The following is an 11,713-nucleotide window of genomic DNA, read 5'->3' as shown; positions in this document are numbered from 1 at the left end:
AATAGTTATGTTTAACAATCTGGTTTAAGCAGGGGACGACCTCAATGCCTAAATATTTAACGGAGTGTCTATTTGCACCCCCGGTACGAATAGCCTCGGCCACACAGCTGAGCTATTTACACCCTGTGACGTAAAAACAAAAACACGTTGCTCGCGTGCACCGAAATCATGGCGGACGTTCATCTTCCATGACAGAAACTGGCATATTAGGGAAGTTTTGTCTCTAAAATTTATAACAATTGAATTTCTAGCGGAAAATGGATACTACAGTTGCGCTTTCTGTCTTCAGTGAAAGTCATTTTTATTGTATACAGTATGGTTACCTAGCAACTGACGCTTGAAGAAACCAAGTGGTAAACAGTTATTCAACTTTCTGAAAGAACTGCTAGGTGAGTGGTTAGTACGCTTATCTTTGGTATGGGGGTTTGGAGTTTGATTCCCCTGTGTGTTGATCTTGATTTTTTAAATTTGGATTGGATAATTTGCATGCAATTGCGCAAGTCAGGACCCGCAAACGCGGGTGGTAGGAGAAGACTCATGAATATGCCTGCTCTGGTTGGGTTAATTAGGTTTAGGCAAGAGGAGTGGGATTGGTTATGGTTAGGGTAAGAATGTCAGGGCGATAATATTCCAAAAAGGTGTAATACATGAGTAGTATGGATAACTGTGTGTAAATATATGCCAAGGTACTGTAAATGCACAGGTGTGCAAATAGCATACATTGATATTTGTACCAGACGGGGTATTAATAGAACACATTGCTGTGTGCACCGGCAGGGTACTAATAGCATTCATTTCTAATTTCACCAGGGTACGAATAGCACTTCTAATTGCACCAGGGTACAAATAGCATGCACTGCTAATTGTACCAGGGGTGCAAATAGCATACACTTCTAATTGTACCAGGGGTGCAAATAGCATGCACTGCTAATTGTACCAGGGGTGCAAATAGCATACACTGCTAATTGTACCAGGGGTGCAAATAGCATACACTGCTAATTGCACCAGGGTACAAACAGCATACACTGCTAATTGTACCAGGGGTGCAAATAGCATACACTGCTAATTGTACCAGGGGTGCAAATAGCATGCACTGCTAATTGTACCAGGGGTGCAAATAGCATACACTGCTAATTGTACCAGGGGTGCAAATAGCATACACTGCTAATTGCACCAGGGTACAAATAGCATACACTTCTAATTGCACAAGGGTACAAATAGCATACACTGCTAATTGTACCAGGGGTGCAAATAGCATACACTGCTAATTGTACCAGGGCTGCAAATAGCATACACTGCTAATTGTACCAGGGGTGCAAATAGCATGCTCTGCTAATTGTACCAGGGGTGCAAATAGCATACACTTCTAATTGCACCAGGGGTGCAAATAGCATACACTGCTAATTGTACCAGGGGTGCAAATAGCATACACTTCTAATTGCACCAGGGGTGCAAATAGCATACACTGCTAATTGTACCAGGGGTGCAAATAGCATACACTGCTAATTGTACCAGGGGTGCAAATAGCATACACTTCTAATTGCACCAGGGGTGCAAATAGCATACACTGCTAATTGCACCAGGGTACAAATAGAATACACTTCTAATTGCACCAGGGTACAAATAGCATACACTGCTAATTGTACCAGGGGTGCAAATAGCCTCACCCAATATTTAAACTGCTTAACAATGGGGATGTTAGCAGAGATGGTTGAGTTGCGGGCAGAGTCATTTAAATGAAATAGTGCAGACTTTGACCAGTTCATTTTAAAGCCTGATAAGCTTCCATACTTCTTGCATAAAGATAGAAGGGGAGGAAGAAACTGAGATGGGTTTTCTAAAAAGACCAAAACATCGTCCGCAAACAATGAGAGATGATGCTGTGTATTACGAATGCATATTGGTGACACCATAATCGACTGGCGAATGGCTTGAGCCAGCAGCTCTAGAGAAATGACAAATAATGCAGGACTCAAGGGGCAACCTTGGAGGATCTAGAAACTGGAAATAAAGAGTGTTGAACGAGGTTCAGTTGAAAACCCCAAAACAGCTAAAACTATATTACTGCTTTTGAAATGTGTTAACCCAAAAACAGCTCAAACTATATTACTGCTTTTGAAATGTATTGTATTAATCCAAAAAAACAGCTAAAACTATGCTCCCGCTTTTGATTTTGGTTTTTGATTTTTGATTTACTTTAACTGTATGATTGCTTAAAAATATAATCATGCTGAACGTTGTGTTACTGATATTATTATAAACACGCTTAGAAACATCTTAGTGTGAATTACTGTGTGTAACTGTCTGCCAGACCCTGCAGCCATAGAGAGGAAGTGTCTGCTGAGGCCTGCTTGCATAAATTGCATTGTGTAACTGTCTGCCCGAACCTGCAGATGGAAAGAGGAAGTGTCTGCTGCAGGGGCCCTGAATGCACATAGGAGAGAGAAAGGTAGCTACATTGACCTAGTGATGAACTGGTCCGTTAGATTGTATGTTAGATAGTGAAATGCATATTCATATAGGAAATATCGTCACATGTGACTACGTTTTACATTTTGCCTTAAATTTGTATTGTATTGCCATGTAAGGAAAAATAATATGGTAAAACACACCTCACTGCGATGCGGGGTTGAACGTCATGAAATGTACATATAAATATCAGTGCTTTGCCACAGAGATGGGGACTCGAGTTTGAGACTCGGACTCGAGTGCGACTTAAGTCGCACACACAGTGACTTCAGACTCGACTTGAGACTCGTCCTCGAAAGACTTCAGACTCGACTCGGACTCGAGCTGCGGGACTCGTGAACAATGTTGATTTTTAGGAAACTTCTGACGAGCTCGCTATCCTCCCTCCGTTACCTATAACCTGCCTGCGTAACACGTACGTATTGCTGGCTGGAGGATAACAAACAAACATGTCAAATTCTCCGGCCGCTGCTGTGCCATTCATCGTAAGTTTTGCTTTCAAAAACTTTAAACAAGACGGCACAAACAACAGAAGTGCTCAATGCAAAATATGCGGTATCACGATGAAAGATTCTGGCTCAACCACATCTCATTTTATCAGGCATCTGAAAACGCACCCTGATAGGTGAGTAAACATGTTTAGCTCAGCATTGACCATCTACCGTTAGCTTGCTTCTTGCTTTAGCTACGAGCTAACGTTACGGGAGGTTAACTCAGACTGTCTTCCTTATCAAATATAAAATGATCGTTTGTTTAATTTCCAAACTTGTGGTGGTCGATTAACGTTACGTCAATCATTTAGTGCCGCTGTCTGCCATCACGTTAATTATTAACGTTGTCTGCAAACAGGTTACAGGATTATTGTTGATCATATAACGTTACAGTTTCATTTAGTTATAACATTACACTGGTTTGAGAGTCTGGGATGTGTTGACTTACAGTAGTTTATAAGGTATGATTAGTTGCATAGGCAGTGCACATTACATGGATCTGCCACTAAGTAAATAACAAATTATTGAGGATTCTCTATCATAAGGAAGTGCACTGTAGTGTGTTAAAAATTTAATTTGGTTGCAATAGTGTTTTGCATTTAGCTACACTGTGATGTTTTGCAGTTTTGAACTAAATAGGAGTATGTCAATTTTAGTGTTGTGAGTTATAATATTTTCTATATTTGGTCTTATGGCCCCACAGAGCCAGCACAATAGGAGCCAAGGCCTTTCATTATAATTCATCAACAGACAAGGGAGTCCTTTTTCTTCAGAGCCTCAATTTTTGGTCTGTACTGTATGTTACTTAAAGTACAGATATTAACTTAAAAGTAAAGCATTCTTGGTTTTTATCATGTTGCAATAGTCTGTTTAAACTGATTATATACCAAAATCAAAGCTGATACTGTATGCTGATAGATAAAGGAGTCATAATAACATATTGCATGCTTTGAATTTCTTATATATAGCTATGCAGTGTTCTAAGCAGCCTGGATGGGTCGTTGTACGTGTTGCGAATTAGCCTTGGCTACAAACACTGTGATACAGGCATCGGATTGTTATTTATGTAATAATCTATGTTTTTTTTTGTATCTGTCCCTATTTAAAATGCAACACTTATTATAACCACAAGAGACTTGAGACTTGACTTGGACTCTAGCTCAGAGACTTGAGACTTGACTTGGACTCTAGCTCAGAGACTTGTGAGCATCTCTGCTTTGCCAACAGGATGCTCTCTTGCTCTTTCTTTCGACCTACCCCTTGCTTTTTGGGGCATCCTGTGTGCTTTAGAGCATTTTGAGTGATTGAACTTTTTTATTTTTTATTTCTTCATTTTTTTGTTTAGCTTATTGGCTTTTTCTTGTTAACTTTTGCTGCAACTAAAATAAAAATACCTGTGTTCACGTTGAACAAGGTAACCAAAAGAATCTCGTAAATCTTTTGTGCCTTTTTAGAAGACTTTTTTCCTTTTTCTCCTTTTCCTCCACTCCGGCCTTGTGAGCGGGAGACACCCCTAAACGGGGCAGCCTTGCCTCCTCTTTAACTGCTTTTGGTTTGCAGCAACTGCGGGGACCGACTTGAGGAGCGGACCTTTGATCTTCCAGCTGAGTGGAAGCTTCTGTGACCCTGTGCAGAAGTAGCCGTTGAACGTGAGTAATCAATTGAAATCCTTTGGTTTTAAAGATCTCCTGGGTGCAGTGTTTCTCACATACAGGGGACATCTAGGACTGTTAATCAAAGCTTGTCTCATCATCGGGTTTCCCACCGAGGCGAGGGCCCTTTAATACGGGTGTGTGTGTCTCTCTAAAACAAACTAAAATACAAAAAGGTATCTGAAATAACTCCTTTTAATATAGGCTTAACCATCCGCCCCGCTGACAGTAACTGGTGTTGCTGTACGGGCATAGAAGCGAGGGTTATTGAGGCAAAGGGGTTGGCTTGAAAAGACAAAGTGATACGAAGCCTCGATAACTGTCACATCGCTCTACAAGAGGAGGAGGTGCGTCCGGTTAAGACTCAGGCTGAGGGGTTAGAATACAAAACTTTAATCATACCAATGAAAGTTTTACCAAGGCCCGTCACCTCTAAAACAGATCATAAAAATGGCCACTCAAGTCTGTCAAAGGCTTTCATTGCGTCAAGAGAAAGAAGTGGCATTGGGGTCTTACTGTCCTTTGCCGCATCAACAATGTGGAGAAGGCGTCTAACATTATCTGCTGCTAGTCTCGTTTTTATGAATCCTGTTTGGTCGGAGTTCACTAATTTTGCCATATGAGACTCCAAATGGTGGGTTAGGAGCTTTGCAAAAAATGTTATATCAGCGTTAAGCAGGCTCAGAGGTCGATAGCTAGAACAACTCTGTAGGATCCTTATCCTTTTTCAAGAGTAAGGAAATTAAGGCTGTGTTAACATCCCTTGAGAATTCACCCTTTTCAAAAGAGAAGTTAATCATGTCAAGAAGGAAAGGGCCCAACTGTTCCCAAAAAGTTGCATAGAATTCCGGGGGAATCCCATCAAAGCCCGGTGATTTTCCTTTTTGCATACTCTGTACTGATAAGATAAGATAAGATATACTTTATTGTCCCCGAAGGAAAATTTGTTTTGGACTCTGTCCATTCTGCAGCGTTACAAAGACAACACAGAACACAAAAAAGACAACACCAAATACAGAAAAAACAACACAAAATACAGAAAAGACAACACAAATACAAGTATCTCTCAACAAATACTCTCATGCAACTGCCACCCTTAATTCTTCAATTGCAATCAATTTGTCCAAGCTGGCTGATTCCTATGCTGATAACTGAGGGAAGTCAAGCTGATTCAACAAGCTGTCACAGTGGGATTTATCCAAAGTCATTTTCACATCTAGGGCCCTATTTTAACAATTCGAAACGTAAGTATCAAACGCCAAACGTAAGTAGCTTTGTGGGTGGATCTTGGGCGCTGTTGCTATTATACCGGTGGGGTAAATGATTCTTGTGCCTGACGCAAATCTAAAATGGCTTGGTCTGAAGTAGTTACATTACCCATAGGTGTGGTTTGGGCGTAACGTGCAATAAACCAATCAGAGCGTTATCTCACATTCCCTTTAAAAGCAGGCGCGCTTGTTCCATGGCGGATTGCTATTATGATGGCGGATTTTCTAGGCGCACACTCTTAATACATCCATGGGCGCACGCCAGGAGTGGTTCACAGCCGAGGAGACCGACGTTTGCTATTGATTTTTCTTTTTGACAAAATGTAAATAAAGAAATGTCACAAAAACATACTTTCCTATGTTTTGGGCTCACTCTCATTGAATCACGAGGTTATGAATGTCTGGTGATACTTTTGCAATGTAGTCTAACATTAGACCTAATTACCCTGACGTTCCAAAGACAATATCGCCATCATGGCGGACACTGCACATGCACATGCTGCTCAGGTCTTCAGTCGGTCTCGAGTAAAACCAGAGATTTATAAGACAGTGGACAGTAAAATCATTGTGGAAGATGAGTTACTTAATTTCCTTGCTGTTAAAATTAAGACATTGAGCCAGGACGAGATCGTCCTCCTGGCTACAAACACTTTTGACTCAGAGTGGATAGAGTCTTCCAAGAAAGTGCTGTTTGAACTATGCTCTACTACACAGAGGAACATCTCACATAAAGGGGCACAGAAAGATGTCAACAACATAAAGAGCTGCCTGAAAGTATTGAATGAGGTTTGTCTTTCACTATTTGAACGAACTGTCGCCGGTGACATTTACTAACATGGATGTCTCAACCCAACTTGGGAAAATGGAACAGTTGTCTGTTGAGGTCTGCACCCTGAAACATGCGGTGCAACTACAGACTGATGTTGGCAAAGATTTTCGTGCCATTACGATGGAAATGAATCGCCGTGTGGGTGTGTTGGAGTGTTCTACTAACCTGGCCGGAGGCGATGGTGAGGACGAGCTGGGGGCCTTCGGGTCGGCGACTGCGGTCGGGACCTGCTCCGGATGGTCCCAGTGGATTAACGTCGCTGACAGGCTCTCCAAAATGGATCTAAGTCATGTTGTCAAAAAGGGCCGACGAAAAATCCGAGAGACCAACAATGCTGAAGTCGGCTTCCGATTGAGCACTGGACAACCCGGTCAGAGAAAGAAAACCGGTAACACTAAAACTATTTTTGGAACTGGAACTGTCGGCAATATCAGAGTGGTCAAGACTAAGTTGGTAAGTGTTTTCGCCAGATCTAGATGCTGAAACTTTATCTGGTTATCTCAAGGAAAAACTTGGACGGGAGGTTGCCTGCCAAAGGATTGACACTGTGCACCGTAGGTGTGGTTCATTCAAAGTTACTGCTGAATGCGATGAGGTTAACGAAATGTATGATCCGGAACTCTGGCCAGAAGGGGCATTAGTTCGGCGATATTATGAGCCACGTAGGGCGGGAGTTATCGGGTCAAGCATCGCACCCGCTGTGGGGAGATTGATTGAACATGCTGGTGCCACGGGCACTTATTAAGTCTCTGTAAATGGACATTCGGATTGTGTCGAACTGTCGTGGCCTGTGTTTGGGGCAGAACGCAGGAGATAAAGCGCGCCGCCTAGTTGTTGACAACCTTCTGGAGAACTGTGATATACTCTGTTTGCAAGAGACATTTTTAGCAAAGCAAAGCTTGGAATGTTTAAACTCTCTTAATGATGATTTTTATGGGGCTGAGGAGTCTACAACTGACCTGGGCATGGGAATAGTCAGGGGTAGGATATCAGGGGACGTGGCGGTCCTATGGAATAAAAAGCTAGACTCAACAATAAATGTGGTTAGGCTTGATGTAGATTGGTGTATAGCCCTGTGTTTTGTCTGTAATAACAAGGAGTTGTATATCTTAAATGTTTATACAACATATGAATGCTGTCAGAATCAGGATGAATATTTAAATAGGCTTGCCTTTATTAGTTCCTTTATTCAAAACAGTAATACCTCTTGCATTTATGTCATTGGAGATATGAATGCGGATATTTCAGATAGGAAGTCACTGTTCGCTAAACATATAAATCAAGTCTGTGAAGATAATAATTGAATATTGTCAAGCAGAGAATTGTTGCCCACAGACAGTTATACTTACATTAGCGAGGCCTGGCATACTACATCATGGCTGGACCACTGTATCAGTACAGCTGATGCACATGCCTCAATGGGGTGTATGAGCATTTTGTATGGGATAACAACGTCAGATCATATACCTCTTGCTATGGTGATAAATGCTGAACACATATCCAGATGTGTAAATGGTGTCTATACAAAAGCATTAGACTGGTCAACACTCAAAGAGGAAGACTTTTCCGCTACTATGCACATACAGACAAGTCATTAGGTAATGTCCAACTACCTCTAGATACGATCTTTTGTAAGGATATTAACTGCGAGGATGTGAAGCATAGGAGAGATATATGCTCCATGTATTCTGACATAGTTCATTCTCTGTATGAAGGCAGTAAGCCCTATTATAAATATAAAAATAAGAACCATGACAACAAGCCTGGCTGGAAGGAGTATGTGTCTGGATATCATATGGAGGCACGGGAGGCCACTAAATCATGGGCTATTGCTGGTAGGCCTCGACAGGGTCCTGTGTTTGAGTATAAGAAGCTCACTAATGCAAGATATAAGTATGCCATTCACTTTATATGCAAAAATGAGCAGGCCATGAGGGCTGATTCCATGGCAAAGAAGCTCATAGGTAGCAATGTTAATGATTTCTGGAAAGACGTGAGAGTTCTTAATAACTGCAAGACATCTTTACCATGCACTGTTGAAGGCATCTCCAGACCAGAGGAAATTGCTGAGTTATGGTGACAGCACTATAGTACCTTATTCAACTGTATTCATACTGATTTGTATAAAGTAGAACACATTAAGAGCAATATTTTGCTGGAATCAATGGTGATTATGTCACATGAGGTACACCAAGCCATACATAAGCTTTCTAATAACAAAGATAGTGGATTGGATGGTATTTATGCTGAGCATCTTAAAAATGCCAGTATAAGAATAGCTCCCTTGCTCGCCATTTGCTTTACTGTTTTTATGATACATGGTGTATTGCCAGACTTAATGTTGGCTGTTCTTTTAGTTCCAGTTATTAAGGACAAAGCTGGGAAGATCGGCAGCTTAGATAACTATAGGCCTATAGCTTTAGCGAGCATAATATCAAAGGAATATCAAATATCAAACTAGAAAAAATTCTGTTGGACAGATTAAATGAATTTATTAATACCACAGATAACCAGTTTGGGTTTAAAGCTAAACATGGCACTGACTTGTGTATATATGCTCTAACGGAAATTGTGAACAAATACAGAGATAAAAACTCATCAGTTCTTATGTGTTTTATTGATGCTTCTAAAGCATTTGACCGCATAAATCATGATAAATTATTTAACAAATTAAGGCAAAGAGGGGTGCCCAAGTATATTGTGAGAATTTTAGCTTACTGGTATGCTCACCAGACTATGCAAGTGAAGTGGGGCAATAGTGTCTCAGCATTTTTTGGGGTTGGTAATGGAGTCAGACAAGGGGGTATTTTGTCACCGGCTCTTTTTAATCTTTATATGGATGATCTGTCCAGGCAGTTGAGAGACGGTAATACTGGGTGCATGATTGGTAATTCAGTACTGAACCATATTATGTACGCTGACGACCTTGTGATTTTTAGCCCAAGTAGTGCTGGATTACATCAGCTTCTTACAATCTGTTCCGTATATAGTGTGGAACATGATATTAAATATAACGCCAATAAGAGTGTCGTCATGATCAGTAGAACTAAAGATGTTAAAGGTTTGAACTACCCTGATTTTAAATTGGCTAAAAATACGCTTAGTGTCTGTGATAAGGTGAAATACCTTGGTCATTTTATCATTGATAAAATGACAGATGATGAAGATATTTACAGGCAATGTCGCATGATGTATGCACAAGCCAATAGTCTCTTACGTAAATTTAGGGCATGTACGGCTGGTGTAAAGATATCTCTGTTCAAAGCATATTGCACACCGTTGTATACTGCGCACTTGTGGTCAAACTATAAAAAGGCAAGTCTTTTAAAATTGAAAGTAGCATATAATGATGCAATGAGAATATTACTCACAAGACCAAGATGGTGTAGTGCAAGTGAGATGTTTGTGGTTGCAAGAGTGAGAACCTTTCATGCTGTTTTAAGAAACTTAATGTTTAAATTCATGTGTCGGCTTGATGGGTCACAAAATGAAATAATAATGGGCTTAACTGACGTCTAAGCACTACACGCTACCAATCCCGTATGTGGAAACACTGGTATAATTGTCTCCTGGTAGAACAATAATTTTCTTTTTAAATGTGTTTGTTTTTATATTTATTACATGTGTAGGTAGGTGTGTATGCATGTGTGTTTATGGATATGCATTTATGTATTGTTGTGGGTGATTTGGACCTTGAGTCTGTAATAAAGTTTGATAATGATGATGATTATGAGACCGAGATGACCTCATTATAGACGATGCAGCTCTTCTGTCTCTCCTCTCTCGTGCTGCTGCTGCTGCTGGGGCATTTGGGTTAAGTGGCATCGGCACATGCAGTTCAACATCACATCTCCTTAAGTCCTCTAATATTTCCTCATTTATGTCATCAACACATCCATGATTCATGGAAATGTGTAAAAGAAGGTCATCTTTTTCCTTGAATTTACTGTATGTATGGTTTGCAAAAATGGGAACTGCTGGGTCCGTGAGATGAGAGAAGCAAAGTGCAGATTTTCATTTCTGCTGTACAGATGAATGTCTCCAGTACCCGGAGGTCTGTGTTTATCCGCCGGTAAAACTCCAGTTGGATTACGCGCTTCAGAAAGGGTTGAAAATTGGCAACTTTAGCAACTTTAGCGTTTAAAGCTTTAAAGTTTAACAGTTGGCATCACAATCTGTAAAAAGAAGCTGCCCACAGCTGAATGTGTTCGGTACTTTCAAGGAGCACAATAGTTCACAAGTGTGATAAAATAGCTAGATGATTACACAAATAATAAATACACAAACAGGTTTCCACCCCTAACGTATCGCTGAAGAGGAGCACCGAGCAGGCAGTCACACTGGTGGCACAACCGGGCAGAATTGAAACGGGACGATACCGTTGCGTATGCACTTTATTACTCGCACACGTGCTTTAGTAAGTTGCACGCGCTATTTACTAAAGCACACGTGCGACTTATTGAAAGCATGCATGCGCTTTAATGAAGCCTGCATGTGACTTATTTAAAGCCTGCATGCGTTTTAGTAAAGCATGCATGCGAGTTATGTTGTTTTTATATTTGCTTGCGCGCGCGCATAAAAAAAACCGTACATGACACCTCCAGGGCTCCGCTCATCTGACAGCAGTTCCTTTACATCAAAACGTTTACAGTTTATAAAATGTTTTGTTATAGCTCCACATTACAAGCTGCAACATCAATATGCTGCTTAGATGTTAATGACTCAGTAATAACAATTAAATACTATAATATAAAGATTACGTTTAAAGGATTAATGATTTACGATTACAGCTATGAAAGCTGCTTTACCTCACTGACTAACACCAAACAATATTTATTACAGTATTTGTTCACACAACATGAAACTGAAAGTACCCGCTCTTTTCTCGGCTTGTGGACGGGAAATAAAGGGCTACAGCATTGTTCAATAGAGGGGGGGAGGACTGTGAGTTTGAAACTGGATGTTTTTATTTTGAGGATTAACTCATAGTTGGAAAAAATTTAA

The 11,713-nt window shown here is 40.6% G+C and overlaps 1 protein-coding gene across 2 annotated transcripts in view; it reads right to left on the bottom strand.

The window, feature by feature from the left end:
- LOC120543671 overlaps positions 1-11,713 on the bottom strand; it is a 620,163-nt gene that overhangs the window by 210,222 nt on the left and 398,228 nt on the right. The window lies entirely within an intron of this gene.

This window comes from Perca fluviatilis, chromosome 16 (assembly GCF_010015445.1).
Source record: "Perca fluviatilis chromosome 16, GENO_Pfluv_1.0, whole genome shotgun sequence".
NCBI lineage: Eukaryota > Metazoa > Chordata > Actinopteri > Perciformes > Percidae > Perca > Perca fluviatilis.
Note: the sequence above shows the minus strand (reverse complement) of the source record. Positions and strands in the feature narration are given on the sequence as shown.